The sequence below is a fragment of the Bufo bufo genome, chromosome 5, assembly GCF_905171765.1.
Source record: "Bufo bufo chromosome 5, aBufBuf1.1, whole genome shotgun sequence".
NCBI lineage: Eukaryota > Metazoa > Chordata > Amphibia > Anura > Bufonidae > Bufo > Bufo bufo.
Window position 1 is genome coordinate 186,629,758 of NC_053393.1, and position 19,367 is coordinate 186,649,124.

The following is a 19,367-nucleotide window of genomic DNA, read 5'->3' on the forward strand; positions in this document are numbered from 1 at the left end:
TGTTATAACTCTGTTATAATGGAACACTATAATTCCTAACGGTGGTGATAACCCGCTCTAAGGCTTTTGTATGGCTTTTTGGAAGGAAAACAAATTTGAATATTTTTTCCAGAAATCAAGAGATATGCAAATTAGCTCTTCTTCCAAATAGAAAAGAACACTAAGCCTGTCTGATGCAGCAGATATAAGATACTAAAATTTAAATACATGTTTCCCAAAAAGGCAGAGCAGCACTGGTTGAGCTAGAATTCTCCTTACACATGCTTGTTGGTCTCCCTAATGAGAAAAAGCATCCCTAAGAGAAACACCAATGGCACTCAGTTAATCAGGGCAATTTTCTCCTGAGACACTTATTATCTTGACCTTTTAGAAGGAGCACTGGTTTCCACAAATCAATTCACACATCTCTAATTTGAAATATTAAGTATTTATTCTAAGAACTGTTTTCAAAAGGGTAGTTATGCACATAGAGGAATGACATGTACATCCATATTGGGATAATATCCAGTAATACTGGTTAGGCTGTGAAATACCCTTCTTTAAGAGGCAGCAATGGCAAAATCTGTAACATCTAAGAACAGACTAAAATATGCAGTGCATCTTATAATAATGGTACTGGCAATTACAATAAATTATGAAGTAGTATAGAATGTCATTGTGTCACATTGCAGTGCCATTAATAGTGACCTCATTGTAGTGACAGTATCAGTGCTGCTGATGCAGTGACTCCATAGCAGTGACACATTATCCCTTAACCAATCAAGTCACCAATTGAGGCCCCAATAAAATGCTAGCCATAGAGCTCATTAGCATACTTTATTTTCCAGAATGTGTGTTACCTAATGAAAACTCCCTTCTGTTCCTGCACCCTGGCTCTGTTTGGCGATCTTCTGGTTCCCGGGCTGAGGGTACAAATGGGGTCATATGCGCTGCTACAGCCAATGAGTGGCCTCAGTGGTAACCAGTCCCCAAGCATGATGTCACTGCCGGGTCATGCGCTGCTTGGGAAACTGTCACTGATGGGACCAGTTATTGATTTCAGCAGAACTCTCCATCCTGTCCATATCCCAGGCATAGGTAAATAGGCCAGTGACTGTAAGATCACTGAATGGAACCAGGATGCCAGAAAAGAGAGGCCGGAAGCAAGTGAATATGGTTATTTCATTAGTTACCATTGCTACATGTCGCACAGTTGTGCATGAGTGTGGGTGGCTGAATGGGAGTAGTAGTGGTTTTCCCGGTTCTGATGCTCCCTGGGCCCATGCAGTAATGTGGATGGGCACAGCTTTTATTGGGTCACACTCCAGTTCTGGGGTCCTCCTACCTAATGACAGTTGAGGTGTCGTCTATGTTGAAAGTTTTGAGGCGCAAGGAAGGGTCCTGGTTTGTCATGCCAACACTTTGCATTGTAGCAGTGCAGGAAGCAATAACGAGACAGTTTTGCAGAAGAACAGTTTTTCTGAAGAATTCAAATACAAACAGGTCAGGAAAGTTCTTAGCACTTAAAGGGAACCTGTCACCTGCAAAACACATATTAAACCGACTACAGTACCTTACAGTATCCCCCAGTGTGTTGCTAATCATATTTTTCTTTCCTCTTTGTGTTTCTTCATACTTGTTAAAAACTTTGTTTTAATGTCGGTTGGCGCTGTCTCCGAGTCAGGCTTGAAGTCAAGGGGGCAGCGGCCTCCTTGCTTCAAGTAAAGCTAAGCCCGCCCCTTACCCCTCCTCTCTACAATTAGATGGACATACTGCCGGGCTCGCGCTCTTCTAGCGCATGCACGATACGCGCGCCTTTTACAGCGTGACGGCCGAGCGCGCAATCAAACTGTCCGGAGCATCCGCAGTCAGCAAAATGTAGGCGGGTGAGTGAGGATCGCGCTGTAACAGGCAGCGTACCGCGCATGCGCTAGAAAAGCGCGATCCCGGCAGCATGTCCATCTAATTGTAGAGGAGGGGTAAGGGGCAGGCTTATCTTTACTTGAAGCAAGGAGGCTGCTGCCCCCTTGACTTCAAGCCTGACTCCCTTGACTTCAAGCCAACCGACATTAAAACAGCGTTTTTAACAAGTATGAAGAAACACAAAGAGGAAAGAAAAATATGATTAGCAACACACTGGGGGATACTGTAAGGTACTGTGGTCGGTTTAATATGCGTTTTGCAGTTCACAGGTTCCCTTTAATGGACTGGCAGTTGGAACACAAAATGCACTTTCCACCAATGTTACAGATTTAACAGGCTGCACAGGTAGTTAATAGGCCAAAATGTCTCTTTAAATGAGTTTTCTTTACTCTGCACTTTCATAGGTGATCAATCTGTTTAAGTGCATATCCAGGCAGTAGAGACAAGTCCTGAACATGTGTTACAGTGGGATGCGAAAGTTTGGGCAACCTTGTTAATCATCATTTTTTTCCTGTATAAATCGTTGGTTGTTACGATAAAAAATGTCAGTTAACTATATCATATAGGAGACACACACAGTGATATTTGAGAAGTGAAATTAAGTTTATTGGATTTACAGAAAGTGTGCTATAATTGTTTAAACAAAATTAGGCAGGTGCATAAATTTGGGCACTGTTGTCATTTTATTGATTCCAAAACCTTTAGAACTAATTATTGGAACTCAAATTGGCTTGGTAAGCTCAGTGACCCCTGACCTACATACACAGGTGAATCCAATTATGAGAAAGAGTATTTAAGGGGGTCAATTGTAAGTTTCCCTCCTCTTTTAATTTTCTCTGAAGAGTAGCAACATGGGGGTCTCAAAACAACTCTCAAATGACCTGAAGACAAAGATTGTTCACCATCATGGTTTAGGGGAAGGATACAGAAAGCTGTCTCAGAGATTTCAGCTGTCTGTTTCCACAGTTAGGAACATATTGAGGAAATGGAAGACCACAGGCTCAGTTCAAGTTAAGGCTCGAAGTGGCAGACCAAGAAAAATCTCGGATAGACAGAAGCGACGAATGGTGAGAACAGTCAGAGTCAACCCACAGACCAGCACCAAAGACCTACAACATCATCTTGCTGCAGATGGAGTCACTGTGCATCATTCAACCATTTGGCGCACTTTACACAAGGAGATGCTGTATGCGAGAGTGATGCAGAGGAAGCCTTTTCTCCGCCCACAGCACAAAAAGTGCCGCTTGAGGTGGGCTAAAGCACATTTGGACAAGCCAGCTTCATTTTGGAATAAGGTACTGTGGACTGATGAAACTAAAATTGAGTTATTTGGCCATAACAAGGGGCGTTATGCATGGAGGAAAAAGAACACAGCATTCCAAGAAAAACACCTGCTACCTTCAGTAAAATATGGTGGTGGTTCCATCATGCTGTGGGGCTGTGTGGCCAGTGCAGGGACTGGGAATCTTGTCAAAGTTGAGGGACGCATGGATTCCACTCAGTATCAGCAGATTCTGGAGACCAATGTCCAGGAATCAGTGACAAAGCTGAAGCTGCGCCAGGGCTGGATCTTTCAACAAGACAACGACCCTAAATACTGCTCAAAATCCACTAAGGCATTTATGCAGAGGAACAAGTACAACGTTCTGGAATGGCCATCTCAGTCCCCAGACCTGAATATAATTGAAAATCTGTGGTGTGACTTAAAGAGAGCTGTCCATGCTCGGAAGCCATCAAACCTGAATGAAAAAGATGTTTTGTAAAGAGGAATGGTCCAAAATACCTTCAACCAGAATCCAGACTCTCATTGGAACCTACAGGGAGCGTTTAGAGGCTGTAATTTCTGCAAAAGGAGGATCTACTAAATATTGATTTCATTTCTTTTTTGTGGTGCCCAAATTTATGCACCTGCCTAATTTTGTTTAAACAATTATAGCACACTTTCTGTAAATCCAATAAACTTCATTTCACTTCTCAAATATCACTGTGTGTGTGTCTCCTATATGATATATTTAACTGACATTTTTTATCGCAACAACCAACGATTTATACAGGAAAATCATGACGATTAACAAGGTTGCCCAAACTTTCGCATCCCACTGTATATAGCCCAAATGTCATTTTCAGACATGTTATCTACATTTGCTTCATCTGACCTGCTTCTGCAGTTGTTATGGCCTCACCGAAGCTGGTACATTGGACCAGAGAATGGCTAAAGTGTCAGCTTAACATCTTTGCATTTGCATTGTTTTGTAGCTAGACTTAAACTGCACTGACTGATTAGACTGACTTATCAGACTCAACTTGTCTCAAGAATGTTCCTTCCTTATATATAGAGGGTGACAAAAGCCCCATCTAGTTGTGGCTGTGGGTATGGCCTATTTATAACTTGTGCAAATACAGGCACATACATATTAAAGCAAACATGTTTAGTTAAAAGGGCCATAATCATAGAAAACCCTTTTAACCCCTTGGCAACCTCCACCGTATTTGTGCGGCAGAAGTTGTCACTTTAAAATGGTGCCCACTTGAGTATGTAATGGTCGCCATAGCTGCCATGTTTCTGCTATTTCAAACAGCAGAGGCCTGGGACAAATGTATGTGATCGACCATAAGGCCAATCGCATACATTTAGCCCGTCAGATGCCAGTTGAGATTGGGGAAGCTGTAATATGCCTGTGATGTTTCAGAGCCTCAAGCAGGCTCCGATACCTATGACTGGGATATACCAATACAGACCTGCAGGTGGCAACACTGTATTGGTATATAGTGAATGGTGTTTTCTGTGATGGATAAATACCCATCACAGAATACAACTGGCAGTCTGATGATAGCTAGTCATACTCACCCAGGGGTGACTTAAAAAAAGGGAAAAAATGTAAAAGCAAATTCTAAAAATATAAAAATAAAATATAAATAAACATTAAAATCACCCCCTTTCTCCTAAATAGAAATAAATAAGCAATGAAAATAAATTATAGGCGTCGCCATATATGAAAACGCCTGTACTCAATCACCCCCTTTCTCCGAAATCTAAATAAATAAACAATGAATATAAATTATAGGCATCGCCATATACGAAAACGCCTGTACTATTAAAATCTAACAATATTTATCCCATACAGTGATTGCCGTAACGAAGAAAAAAAAATTGCCCATTATCTATCTTTTGTCACTTCACCTCCCTCAAAAAATTGAATAAAAAGTCACACACTTCAAAATGGTATCACTGAAAAGTACAGATCGTCCTACAAAAAAGAGCCCTCACACAGCTCCATACAGCACTACAAAAAAGTTATAGGGGGTCAGAATATGGCGATGAAAAGAAAACAACAACTTTTTTTCAAGGTTTTTTATTTTTTTCAGTATTAAAATGCAACAAAAACTATACAAGTGTGGTATCGTTATAATTGTACTGACCTGAAGAATGAAGGTCAATTTTACCACATAGGGAATTGCGTTTTTTTTTTCCAATTCTACACCATTTGGATTTTTCTTTCTAGCCCCCCACTATACTATATCTAATATTAAATGGTGCTATTAGAAAGTACAACTTGTCCCACAAAAAACAAGCCCTCATATGGCTATGAGAATTGAAAAATAAAAAAAAGTCATGGCTCTGGGATGGCGGGGAGTGAAAAATAAAAATGCAAAAACCAAAATTCGCAGGATCCACTAAGGGCAAACAAATACATAACATCAGCAAAGACAGGAAAACCAGAGGCTTACATCACAAAATACATACAAAAGCCAACAATTAAAGCCAACAAAAACAGACAAACTCTTATGATATGGTCCATGATAAGACCCACTGCGAAGGTGCAAGCAAACCCCATAATCTATAAACAAAGCCAGACGATCAGAAATATTTTGAGTCCAAATGAAGCCTAATAATCATTAAATGTATTTATACAATGTAACAGTTCAATGGTAGAAGCTGGCACTACTGAGAGACATTACTGATCCACGTTTTCAATAGTAGGACTATGCAAATTATAGTACTCGGTGGTGCCCTATGCAAAAGTCTAAACAAATCCTTCCAAAGAATATGAAGCTGGCAAGCTCCTACCGTTAACATTTTCTCTTTATTTATGCATAAAATGGTACAAGATATGGACAAAAATAAGTACAATTGCCAGATGAACTGCAGATAGCACAAAACATCTTGCACTGGTTGATGCACAAAGAGAAGATTTTAAAGGTTGGTGAGTGCCATGCTTCATTTTCTTTGGAAAGAGTAGTTATATAATGAAACATCCAATGTGCAAAAAGATTTAATACGTACACAGAAATTAAGAGCTGATGGTCCAAGAATGTGGGATGCCGACCATTCTCAGACCCACTAATGTAAATACTTTTGATGATTTCTATTTTATTTGGACTTTTTACATACTTCTGATATTCTGGCTTCATTTATAAACTATAGAAACATAGAAACTAGTCTGCCCAATATACTAATTACTATGAATAGCCCTTGGCCCTATCTTATACAAAGGATGTCCTTATGCCTATCCCATGCATGCTTAAACTCCTTCACTGTATTTGCAGCTACCACTTCTGCAGGAAGGCTATACCATGCATCCACTACTCTCTCAGTAAAGTCAAACTTCCTGATATTACTTTTAAACCTTTGCCCCTCTAATTTAAAACTATGTCCTCTTGTAGAAGTTTTTATTCTTTTAAATATTCTCTTGTCTTTTACCTTGTTGATTCCCTTTATGTATTTAGCAGTTTCTATCATATCCCCTCTGTCTTGTCTTTCTTCCAAGCTATACATGTTAAGGTCCTTTAATCTTTCCTGGTAAGTTTTATCCTGCAATCCATGTACTAGTTTAGTAGCTCTTCTCTTAGCTCTCTCCAAAGTATCAATATCCTTTTGGAGATATGGTCTCCAGTACTGAGCACAATACTCCAAATGAGGTCTCACTAGTGCTCTGTAGAGCGGCATGAGCACCTCCCTCTTTCTACTGGTCATGCCTCTCCCTATACACCCAAGCATTCTGCTAGCATTTCCTGCTTCTCTATGACATTGTCTGCCTACCTTTAAGTCTTCTGAAATAATGACCCCTAAATCCCTTTCCTCAGATACTGAGGTTAGGACTGTATCACAGATTTTATATTTTGCTCTTGGGTTTTTACGCCCCATGTGCATTATCTTGCACTTATCAACATTAAATTTAAGTTGCCAGATTTTTGACCATTACTCTATTTTTCCTAAATCCTTTTCCATTTGGTGTATCAGCCCTGTTACAAATCTTTGTGTCATCAGCAAAAAGACACACCTTACCATTGAGGCCTTCTGCAATTTCGCTGATAAAGATATTAAACAATATGGGTCCCAGAACAGATCCCTGAGGTACCCCACTGGTAACAAGACCATGGTCTGAATATATTCCATTGACTACAACCCTTTGTTGTCTGTCCCTCAGGCACTGCCTAATCCATTCAACAATATGGGAGTCCAAGCACAAAGACTCTAATTTACTGATTAGCCTTCTATGTGGGACAGTATCAAAAGCCTTACTAAAGTCTAGATAAGCGATGTCTACTGCACCTCCGCCATCTATTATTTTAGTCACCCAATCAAAAAAATCCATAAGATTAGTTTGACATGATCTCCCTGAAGTAAACCCATGCTGTTTTTCATCTTTCAATCCATGGGATTTTAGATGTTCCACAATCCTCTCCTTAAGTATGGTTTCCATTAATTTCCCCACTATTGATGTCAGGCTTACTGGCCTATAGTTGCCCGATTCCTCCCTACTACCTTTTTTGTGAATGGGCACAACATTTGCTAATTTCCAATCCTTTGGGACGACTCCTGTTAAATAATGGTTAAATAAATTGTGATTGGTTAAATAAATCTGTTAATGGTTTTGCAAAACTATGGTTTTGGAAGCACCATGGCAGTGGGTCTTATCATGGACCATGCTCGAGTGTATCTGTATACAGTATTTAAATTGTCGGTTTTGTTGACTTTAAACAAATTTGTATTTTTAGATATACATTCTGTGATATGGGACTTGTTGCCCTGCTTTTTCTGTCTTTAATGATATCTTGCCCTGCAGGAAGTCAGCAGCCAGTGGTATCTTACATGTAACTATCTTTTCCTGTGCCATCTGCAAAATGTATGGTATGGTATGGATTGGTAGCTAGAAGAGAGTAACAAATTGGTTTTATGAGTGACATTTCTGACACCTCACTTTGGTTCCTGTTTATGAATATTCATTAGCTTCATTTTCCTGATAAATTGTGAGCCGTAGAGCATATTTCCTATTGCTTTGAAAATTATCAGAAATAACTGAAATAAGACACAAGAACTGGTTTTGCTGTGATCAATGTGATATATCCTTAGCCTATTTTCTCTGATTGACTTTGATTACTACCTGATTGAAACTTCCATTTCTAGTTCATACTTGTATCTTAAGAAATGACAAAGAAGGTAATGTAGGTTAAATAATATTGCTCTAAGTAGCAGAACTTGACAACCACAGAAAAATAATTGTACAGTGACCTGTGCATTACCTGTTTACCTAATTATTTGTCATACAAGACAGAAGGGATATCCAATTGCCTCTTTCTTTTCAGCAGTGTTTTCATGTTTCTACCATCATGCTGTACATTTGTGACATAATGACATTTCTTCAATGCATTTCACGTTTCTTGACTTATGAAGAAAGAGTGGATAATTCAAAAATGTTATTTTCTTGAATCTGTATTTTGGACACCAAGTTCATACCCAGTTACTAAGCAACTACTGTGAGGAGAATGTTCTAATGAGCTCCAACCACTCTATTTCAGATTGTAAGTCACTTGAACTGCATAAACTGTATGCTAGCATTTTCATTATTTTTTAAAACTTGGTATGTACATGGAAAACAAAGAATCTTTCCCTATTCCATATGTCAATACGTGTAAAATGTAGTGACTCGAGCTGTGAAATAGTTTCAATGGATTGTACTTTTTCAAAGTACTGTAGAGCCATACAATATCTAAAAAAGAGGTAAAGCTTTTTAAAAATGTTTTTATCTTACCATTATTTGATATAATAATGAAATATAAAGTGATAAAAACCTAAAATATTATTATAGGCTGGAGAATTGTGATGAAGTCAATGTATTTAGCACAATTTCTACATATTAAAGGGAACTTGCCATGTTGAAAATGCAGTCCAATCTTCAGGCAGCACGTTATAGAGAAGGAGTACCTGAGCCGATTGATACATAGTTTGATTAGAAAAGTTCCAGTATAAATCTCATATTGGGCTTAGTGTAGAAGTAATTTCCATGCCACCCCAATGTTTTTCTATGTATTAATAGTGCATAATTTCCGGTAAAGTCCAGGTACAATGAATTGAGTTCACGCATAATTGTAGCCACTCATAATAGAACCGGGTGCTTCAGTCATATCAGACCTTCCACATCTGTAAGAATACCCTCCTGTGTAGATGATTCAAGAGATGTTTTCAACGGGTCATTACATAGAATACCTTGAGCAATGGATCTCTTGGTAGTATGGAAGTTCAGACATGTCTAGGGAACCACAGGCAACCGTGGCATAGGTATGCAGGAGTGAGCCGTCCATTGTGTAGCAGCCAGGAAACCACAGGAGGACACATTCCTATCCATTTACCTACAAGTAAGAGGGTCAGAAACATATAGGTGTGGCGTATCCCACTCAAGGATGGCACAGTTACTCATGCAGAGTCATGGTTTAACTTGAACAATAGTTTACTCAGATTGAGGCGTATGGTTACAGTCTCTCTACGAGGCCACAGACTTGTTGGTTACACATAGTATCATACAGTATCCATAAGTTGTTGCCTACAATAACAGAACAGTCTCTACACTCCACAGTCAGTTGCCACTGGTAGTGGACAGTCTCAAAACTACAAACCGGATTCCAAAAAAAGTTGGGACACTATACAAATCGTGAATAAAAACTGAATGCAATGATGTGGAGGTGCCAACTTCTAATATTTTATTCAGAATAGAACATAAATCACGGAACAAAAGTTTAAACTGAGAAAATGTACCATTTTAAGGGAAAAATATGTTGAATCAGAACTTCATGGTGTCAACAAATCCCCAAAAAGTTGGGATAAGGCCATTTTCACCACTGTGTGGCATCTCCCCTTCTTCTTACAACACTCAACAGACGTCTGGGGACCGAGGAGACCAGTTTCTCAAGTTTAGAAATAGGAATACTCTCCCATTCTTGTCTAATACAGGCCTCTAACTGTTCAATCGTCTTGGTCCTTTGTTGCACCTTCCTCTTTATGATGCGCCAAATGTTCTCTATAGGTGAAAGATCTGGACTGCAGACTGGCCATTTCAGTACCCGGATCCTTCTCCTACGCAGCCATGATGTTGTGATTGATGCAGAATGTGGTCTGGCATTATCTTGTTGATAAATGCAGGGTCTTCCCTGAAAGAGATGACGTCTGGATGGGAGCATATGTTGTTCTAGAACCTGAATATATTTTTCTGCATTGATGGTGCCTTTCCAGACATGCAAGCTGCCCATGCCACACGCACTCATGCAACCCCATACCATCAGAGATGCAGGCTTCTTAACTGAGCGTTGATAACAACTTGGGTTGTCCTTGTCCTCTTTGGTCCGGATGACATGGCATCCCAGATTTCCAAAAAGAACTTCGAATCGTGACTCGTCTGACCACAGAACAGTCTTCCATTTTGCCATACTCCATTTTAAATGATCCCTGGCCCAGTGAAAACGCCTGAGCTTGTGGATCTTGCTTAGAAATGGCTTCTTCTTTGCACTGTAGAGTTTCAGCTGGCAACGGCGGATGGCACGGTGGATTGTGTTCACTGACAATGGTTTCTTGAAGTATTCCTGAGCCCATTCTGTGATTTCCTTTACAGTAGCATTCCTGTTTGTGGTGCAGTGTCGTTTAAGGGCCCGGAGATCACGGGCATCCAGTATGGTTTTACGGCCTTGACCCTTACGCACAGAGATTGTTCCAGATTCTCTGAATCTTCGGATGATGTTATGCACAGTTGATGATGATAGATGCAAAGTCTTTTTCGCTGGGTAACACCTTTCTGATATTGCTCCACTATCTTTCTGCGTAAGATTGTGGGAATTGGTGATCCTCTACCCATCTTGGCTTCTGAGAGACACTGCCACTCTGAGAAGCTCTTTTTATACCCAATCATGTTGCCAATTGACCTAATTAGTGTTAATTGGTCTTCCAGCTCTTCGTTATGCTCAAATTTACTTTTTCCAGCCTTATTGCTACTTGTCCCAACTTTTTGGGGATTTGTTGACACCGTGAAATTTTGAATCAACGTATTTTTCCTTTAAAATGATACATTTACTCGGATTAAACGTTTGATCTGTCATCTACGTTCTATTACAAATAAAATATTGACATTTGCCATCTCCACATCATTGCATTCAGTTTTTATTCACAATTTGTTTAGTGTCCCAACTTTTTTTGGAATCCGGTTTGTACTAATAAAGTAATTATATAAGGCAGTTGCCCCAAATAACAGGATAGTGTGTTCACAGCAGGCTTAACAGGTGATCACCACTCGACACGGGACAATCTGTTTACTCAGGCCCTAGACCATCTCACAGTATACATTAACAGGGCCTCTTTTCACAATCTTCAGTACACACACAGTAGGTGGTTGTAGGGCCCAGCGGGCTGGATGGGTCACGATCTCTGTCCACTAATCAATTTATCAGGTTAAGGCATACATACAGAATGTTAGTCTCCAGGCCAGATTTGGTCTGGAACCACTGGTGTTTTCCATGACAGTCTACTCTTCTTGAGTGAGCGCTCACTCCAGCAGCTGAATCTGCAACAGCAGACCAGATCTAAACCATGGCATAAGCAGAAGTTCACAACCACCCCATCAGATCTCAGGGTCTCTTCATCTGTAAGAAGGCCCGACTAGAATAGATCCTTCTCATTGCTAGCTAACTAGTGGGTAGGTGCAACATGCCAAACACACACTGACTTTCATTTTAGCATCTCCTATTTATGACCTGGCCAAACCTAGGATGTAACCTATGCACTACAGCATTATAGTTCCCCCACAAGTGATTCCTTTCTAACAATCTAAACTGCTTAAAGGGCACTTTTTTTTTCTTTCATTGCATTAACATTGTTTTCTCATCTATACAGACTAGGAATGAACTGATTAGAGAGGACCTGGCTAGAGAGTATACATTTGGACAAATGTTATGCAATCTCTAGTGTTATGCTTAAGAGATAGAATGGGCACCATAACATATGAAACTGGGGTCCTAAAAATTTATTAGAAACTAAACAGCTCTAGCAAGAAGCAACACAAAAAACATGAACATCCAAAATATATGAAAAATACAATTCAACTTTACACAAATATCAAATGTCTTTTAAAAAGGATGAAGAACAAACACATAGTGAAGTGGTTACAAACACAGACAAGCATCTAATAAGTGATTGTGAACCAAAACCAGAAATGGAGCATACAGAGAAAATACCGTATTTTTCGCCCTATAAGACGCACTCCCCCCCCCCCCCAAAAGTGGGGGGAAAATAGCAGTGCGTCTTATGGGGCAAATGCTGCTGATTTTGCTGAATTTTCAATGATACACCCGCCGCGATGCTGCGCGGCGGGTGTATCAGCTGTGAGGGAGGAGGGGCTGGGGGCCGGCATCTGCTTTTATAATGACAGCGGGGCCCGTGCAGTGACTGTATTCTACTACACGGGCCCCGCTCACTGTATATAGTTAATTGTTATGTATATACTGTATATACCGTAATCGCATAATCAGCGCCTGTATACTTACAACTACAAGCGCTCGGTAGGTAGCAGAGAGGGGGGAGGAGGGAGGTCGGGAGGACGGGCGCTGGCAGCGTGAGTCACTACATCACGCGCCTGCGCCGCCCACTTTATGAATGAAGCAGGCGTGACGTAGTGACTCACGCTGCCAGCGCCCATCCTCCCGGCCTGCCTCCTCCCTCCTCTCTGCTACCTATCGAGCGCTTGTAGTTGTAAGTATACAGGCGCTGATTATGCGATTACGGTATATACATAACAATTAACTATTAGAGATCCGATTATACAGTGAGCGGGGCCCGTGTAGTAGAATACAGTCACTGCACGGGCCCCGTTGTCATTATAAAATCAGATGTGACCCCCACCCCCTGTATTAAGGGTCATTCACTACAGGGACACTTATAGAGGTGATCTGTGGATGACACATAGCATAAGATGCTATATATGTGTCATCCACAGATCCCCCCCATAACTGTCATACACAGATCCCCATAACAGTGCCATCCAGAGACCCCCATAAGAGGCACCCACAGATCCCCCATAAGTGTCACCCACAGATCCCCAATAAGTGTTACCCACAGATCCCCCATAACCGTCACCCACAGATCCCCATAACAGTGCGTCACCCACAGATCCCCCATAACAGTGCATCACTCACAGATCCCCTATAACAGTGCACCATCCACAGACCACAATTAGTTCAAAACCCACCAAAAGCCCACCTTTTGGTTCAAAATATTTTTTTTCTTATTTTCCTCCTCAAAAACCTAGGTGCGTCTTATGGGCCGGTGCGTCTTATAGGGCGAAAAATACGGTAGGTATAATGGAAAGAGCTGCACCTGTTCTGTGGTTTTGACCTGCACCTGTTTTTTTCTTATAATCACTGCTGGAAATTACTGAAATGTAAACTAGGCCTCAGACATAATTTATGGAATACTTGTGGAAAACAAATCACAGTTTTTTTCCAGTAAGGCTAGGTTTACACGACGACATGTGTCGTGCAACATTTTGTCGCATTAATGTCACGCGACAAAAATGTGTTGCAACTTGCATGGGACACGCAGTCGCATGTATGTCGCGCAACATTTTAAGCTTTGTTTGTCGCGCAACAAGCCACTTAGCTCAGTTTAAAAAAAGGACCTCATGGGCACAAGGATGATGCCTGTCTACAGCGTCAGTACCTTGCAAGTGGTGTTATTTTGTGAAATGGATGCCGAAACTCGATTTTGTCGTCTCATCTTCTGGATTATGAGCAAAGAAGAAGGAGGCAGGCTTTAAAGGGACGCGCTTGGGTACATCCTCTAAACTATCAGCGTTTAACTAAAGCGCATTTTGAGTTACTTTTTAGTGATTTACGCCGTTATCCTCAGAAATTTCAGAATTATTATTGCATAAACATTACGGTCTTTGATTATTTGCTGGATATTCTGCGTGTGCATTTCACAAGCCAAGAGACGAATATGAGGCGGCCTATTTCTCCAGAGGAACGAATCAGTATTACTTTGAGGTAAGTTTTTATAAAATGTATGTTTATCTATGCATTCCCATTCTGAAATCTGATAGTGTTATTTTAAACAAACAGGTATTTAGATACTGGAATGAGTTTGTCTTCTTTACATTTTAAGTATCTCTGTGGCAAATCCACAATTCGTGTTATTGCAAAGGAAACATGTGAGGCTATATGGCAGAACCTGAAAATTGTAGTTCTGCCTGAGCCCACTGAAGCAATGTGGTTGGAGAAAGCTTCAGTGGGCTTGTCTGGGGGCCTTAGATGGGAAACACATTAGACTTCAAAAACCGCCTTTAAGTGGTTCTGGATTCTTTAATTGAATTTTTTTTTTCCATTGTTCTTCTGCCCCTTGTGGATAGCAACTACTGTTTTACAGTGATAGAAGTTGGGGGATATGGCAGTAGTAGTGACTCTAATTTTCTGAGCCTATCTGGATTTGGAAGTCGCCTACAGGAAGGTTCCCTTAACATTCCGCCAAATGCTGCTCTAATAGGGACTTTGGGACCACCAATGCCTTTTATTTTTGTTGGGTATGAGTAATTTGCATTATCCCAACATATTATGCGCCCCTACACCCAAAGGAATCTCTCTTTGGTAAAGTGTGTATTTAATTATAGGTTATGTCGTGCACTTAGGGTTGTTGAATGTGCATTTGGGATATTATCCGCTAAATGGCAGATGTTTCACACTGTCATGAATGTTTCTGTTGGTACTATAGAAATTATTGGGAAATGTGCTTGTGTATTGCATAATTTGGTGCGCCTTCGTGATGAAGGCCAGGATTCAGACATTTTAACAAATCCCTTCCCAGGATTTCAACATCAACCTTACCATTCTACACGACATTCAGTGTTGCTTCGTGATCAATTCGCGGCCTATTTTATTTCGCCAGAAGGCTCTGTACCCTGGCAGCTTGATTCAATTTAAGATGTCATTGGCATTTATTTTATCTTGTGGGCTACTGTACCAATGTATATTTGTTGAAACAATAATGCTCATACACTTTTTTTTCAATTAAAAAACATTTATTTATAAGGGATAGAAGTGGTCACTTTTGACCCATTTCCTTTAATATAAAATAAACAAAATGACAAACAGTTAAGCATTATGTAATCTGTGTGTCAACTAAACACTTTATGTGCTATAAGCTATCTTTTTATTAAATAAAAACACTATCCCTTTTTATGGTTGTCTTTGGTGTTTTATGTTTAGCATACTTAGTAACTTCTGTTATCGAACCTTTTCAACATTATTTATGGCAAAATGGCTCTTTAAACGCATCCTTGGCCTTGTGTTAAAGAGGTCCTATCACCACTTATGACCTGCCCTTTTTTATAGCTAGTTGCATTCAGCATGTAATAACAATTCTGGAGCATCTATTTTTCTCGCTCGATCTTGTGCCATTCCTTAATTATTCCTACTAGAAGTTAGGAATGACTTTACAGCAATCAGTAAGAAGAATGCAGAGGGCTGGTAACCAGTTGGGGGTGTCCCCCAGCACAGCACAGAACTCAACTGGTTAATGCCTCTCTGTACCCTTAATGCAAAATGCTCGCTATTCAATCATTACTTCTATTTAAAATGAAAAAAGTAATGGCACAACATAGAGCCATTAAGACTAGATGTTCCAGAGTTGTTATTACACAGGGAATGCATCAAGATATTAAAACAAGCATGTCAGAAGAGAGGAGAGGTCCTCTTTAAGTACTCTATTTGTGAAATTGGGATTGTGTGTACAGGTGTAGCCTTTGTACTGTGTGCCTCTCAGGGACCATATTCCCCGAGCTTGGTACTGACAGCAAGCTGGCAGTGTGAATCTAGGTAAAAAAAAGGTATTGCAGAGGCAACTACACATGAAGATTATGGAAATGACCAGTGCATTATTAAGCACACAATGCATGATCCCTTTTACACACTGAGCGTGATTTCATCATGGACCACACAGGTGTGAAAACACTCGGGAGTTCATAAATCAAGTAAATGAAAAATATAACTGGCTTAGTTTCCCATAGCAACTAATCTGATTAAACATTTAATTTTGGAAACCTCCTTTGGCCAAAGAAAGGTTGAATCAGATAGTTTCCTATGGGCAATTAAGACAGTTATACAGTACACCCTTTTGAAAAATAACCCAATTAGTGGGCTTAAGTGATTTGTACTACATTCCGCTGTTATGTTTAGGTGAACAATACAACATTTATCTTGAATATTATTCCAATATGGTTCTACATAAAAGTGTAAATCTTAAAGCAAATACAAAAAAAAACTCAAATAGAAGTAATTGTCTAACAATCCAAATAGCATCAAAAATAGACCTTTACAGCTCAAATATAACATTATTTGTCTTCAAGGATTAGAGATCATCTAACATGATGAACATAGATGTCCAAACCACCACCATATAAAAATTGTGGTTCCCCTGAGGGGTGGTATGACAGTGTTATAATAATCTATATAATGTAATAGTAACAATAGGAGTAAGTTGTAAGAGGTAACAGTTAATTTGTCCTGGATGCCATAAGCAATTAATTTAATAGTACTTGTACATTGCAAGTGGCCGGACATATTAGCATCCAAATCATATTAATTGAGACCAAATCAGCTCCAGCATAACCCCAAAATACATACATAAATAAGAGATCACAGGTAACAAACTAACTACGGTACATAACCTTGATAACACAGTAGCCTCTGGCGATCCACACACCCCAACATAAGTTTATACAAAGCCTTCCTAAGGTGGCGCCCCCAGAGGAAGGCTTTGTATAAACTTATGTTGGGGTGTGTGGTTCGCCAGAGCCTACTGTGTTCTCATGGTTATGTAGGAAACACTTCCAGACACACAGTGGAATGGGAGCCACCAGCTGTGGAGTGTCTGGATAAAGGACGGGTCTCTTGAGTTGTGGATTGACTCCAAGGCTGGCTTGATTGGACAGATGTTTGTTGTGTTGGATTTGGCTGGATGGGATCAAATTGCTGTTGTTGCACAAATGTTTGAATGCTGGGTGGTGGAACACTGGTGGATGTTTGTGGCATTGTGTTTAGTAATGGTGCTGAGTACTGTGCATGGTATGTTGGATATTGGCTTGGATATGGGTTAGTCTGGAAATTAGGAGCATATGTTGTTTGATGCATAGTGCAGTGTAGTAATGGAGTGGTGCTGAAGTTGGAATTTGGGGTAAGGTAGTTGCTTGTGTCAGATTAGTTTGGGTTCCTGGGGATTGTTCTGAAATAGAAATATATTTATTTAGAATCTCCCATAACTCTTTGCGACATGCCTCCATTTTATCTTTGGGTAGCTTTTTATGGACAGTGTAGGCAAACATTGTAAAATGGTAGCTAAGATCATCCATTAGTTCCCTGTGCTCATCCAGAAGTGAGGTTAACTGTCCTGAAAGTGACATATTGGGCTCATTGGGTCATCTCCTTCGTCCTCAAAGAGAAGTAGCAGAAGGGGTCTCAGTGGATATGGAAGTTTCCGCCTCAGCTGTTGACTCTGGTGGGGCATCTGAACTGTCATGGTCAGGTTCTGGACCACTGGTTCTTTGCAGTTTCCGGCTGGTACTGCAAATCACATTTATCATAAAAATAATGGCTACATCACACGTCAGTGTTTGTGCAGTGATGTCCATTATTGATTGTGAGGGAAAAACAGGTGCAGATCTTTCCATTACACCTTATTATGTCTGTGCAGCCTCCACTCCCGGTTATTGCTCACAATCACTGATGGAAATCACGGAGCTAATTCTATCACATGTTAATTGCAATTAGGAAATCAAAACAAATCCAAATAACAATTTAATTTAATAATATACCTTCTTGGTTCCAGTACTGGTCTCAAAAAATCCAGTTGCTCAAAATAAAGATATTGCTTCCTCTTAGAAGGCGAACTTCCACTTCTTCCTCCGTCTCTTATTTGCCGCAACTCCCGAGTGTAGCAGTTCTTTAAAGATTGCCATCGTGTTTGCACTGCCTTCCCTGTATTTAGACAAATATAACAATATATGAAGAACATGTACTTTGTAAGGAAAATACAATCTTCTATTTACACAGAAAATAAGGAACATGTGGTCTTGGATATGCATTTAGTGCACCATCCCTGAAATTATTTTATTGCTTAGGAATTGATTTAAGAGTTTTTGACAAATAATTTACACTTGAATTAAACCTACTCTGAAACGGCACTTGTAACAGAAGTCTGTGGAAGTAAAGAAGGGTGCGTTGAAATGTAAAACAAGTCAAGGTGGCTCTGGCCAAACACCACCTCCTGCAGCTTGTTTCAATTGTAATTGTACCCGTGGTATAAAAATCATAAAACATATCTGAGGTATTTTGCTCTGCTGGGGTGTTATTTAGTGCAGCAGTATGTTATTTATTGACCCTTTATGGCCCTGACTAAAGTTGCACCTAACTTATCAATTTGGACAAGACTACTATACTACATGGTGTCATGTATAGTTTATGTGGGCCAGGGCCTCTTTAAAGTTAACTACACCCTGGAAATAAAAACACAAAACATCTCATCAAACACTGTAATTAAACGATAAATTGTTACTGTAAATCTTACTTTTAATACTTTGTTGGCTGGATGACAGTGATGGCCATTCCAGAAACACTGCAGTAACCACTTCAACCCAAGCTATCCCATATACTTGATCTTTGCTGGACGGCAGCAATGACAGTTTCCTCGTCAATGTCTCCGAGGGACGCAGTCATTCTGGAACTTAATGACAAGACACAATTTAGATATAAACAACATAAGGCACTGAGCCTAATCAAATATAATATTTCAAATACATTAAGAACACCCCCAAAAATTACAATACAATACACACATCCAGCACCACTGCATACTCTGCTCAACTACACACACACATCCAGCACTACTGCATACACTGCTCAACTACACACACATCCAGCACCACTGCATACACTGCTCAACTACACAGACTGGCAGCTCCAAGACAACCATCAAGACAATATTTGAAAATGGTAGTTACAATTTGAAGTCAGTCTGTGCCAACCTTATTATACATTGCCCAAATTATCACAGCCAGTAGCAATATAATGTATTAAAAAAGATTGATCGGCACTCAAAAACTGTTCCAAGCTGCCAGCATTTTATTAAACAATAAAAAAATAAAATTCAATCAAATTCA